Below are 1,274 nucleotides of genomic sequence, written 5' to 3' on the forward strand. Positions count from 1 at the left end.
AAGCAAACTACAGTGAGTCGCTCATCCTCAGAAGCGAAATATCGAGCACTTGCTAGTCTTTCTTGTGAACTTCAATGGATTTCCTTCATACTCAGGGACCTCCACTTTCCTTTGCTCAAGCCTATCTCTGTTTTCTGTGATAGTCAGTCTGCAATTCACCTTGCGCACAATCCCACGTTTCACGAAAGGAGTAAGCACATTGACATTAATTGTCATGTGATTCGAGAACGTATTTCATCAGGACTTGTGCATCTCATGCCCATTCGATCATGTGATCAAACTGCTGACATCATGACCAAACTGCTGCCACCAACACAGTTCCTTATTCTCTTGTCCAAGTTGGGAATGAAGGACATACATCTTCCACCTTGAGGGGGGTATTATCTAATAGATAGTCATGATCTATTAGGAGTTAGGAGTTATTTATTATCAGCTAAGTTAGTTTTTATCCTTATCTTTGCTTTCTTCTTTGTACATATATCAGATTGTATTACTTTTCATTCATTAATTCGAGAAGCATGATTCAGATCAAGTTCTCCAATACTTTGTTAATTTTGTGTTCAAGATGGAGAGTGGTTCAGATTCAGAAGACGAAAAGCCGAAGAAAAAGCGATTTTGGGTTTGGGGAAGGATGAATAATTCACCCCTGGCTCATTCATCGATATCAACTACGACGATTGTAGGTGGTGGAGCAGAAGCAGGTTGCAGCAGCAACGCCGCCGTTTCCGTTGATAATTTCCATTTCCCATGTAATCCCATCTCAACACAAGAGCGAAAGGACGAGGCCATGTGATTTTGATAGCTGCACTTGATAAGGAGGTTAAATCCTTGGAGGAAGATAACTGGAAGTTTGAAGGACCTCGTTCTCGGATCCACCTTGTATCACGTCGAGGTGGTGGTCATCTCCATAGGTGCACAGAAATTTCGAAGAATTGGAATTTGGATCCATCGAAATAGTTGGAACTCTCACCTCAAAGCACTTTGCCTTTGTTTATTATCAAGTGATTATGGTTGTGATCTGCTGATAAGAACTGTTAGTGAGAGTGAGCGAGAGTGATTTAATTATGGTTGTGATCTCACCTCAAAGCATTTTCTTTGTCTGTGTTGATTAAGAGTGAGAGGGAGCTGAGAGTTATAAAGTTTTTTTTTTTTAAAATTATCTCACATTTTCGCTAATACTTGACAATCAAATCAAAATATAAGTAGTAATATTGAGCCAATATTTTTGATAATATTTTGACCTATTAAACAATTTTTTGGTCATATTTTCGAAA

At 38.9% G+C, this 1,274-nt stretch overlaps 1 pseudogene; it reads left to right on the forward strand.

Moving 5' to 3' along the window:
* Positions 1–631: 631 nt before the first annotated feature.
* Positions 632–970, forward strand: LOC133311751 (protein SAMBA-like; annotated as a pseudogene).
* The last annotated feature ends 304 nt before the right edge of the window (positions 971–1,274 follow it).

This window comes from Gastrolobium bilobum, unplaced genomic scaffold (assembly GCF_033153095.1).
Source record: "Gastrolobium bilobum isolate Gb01-03AN ecotype WA unplaced genomic scaffold, APGP_CSIRO_Gbil_v1 utg8280, whole genome shotgun sequence".
Classification (NCBI taxonomy): Eukaryota; Viridiplantae; Streptophyta; class Magnoliopsida; order Fabales; family Fabaceae; genus Gastrolobium; species Gastrolobium bilobum.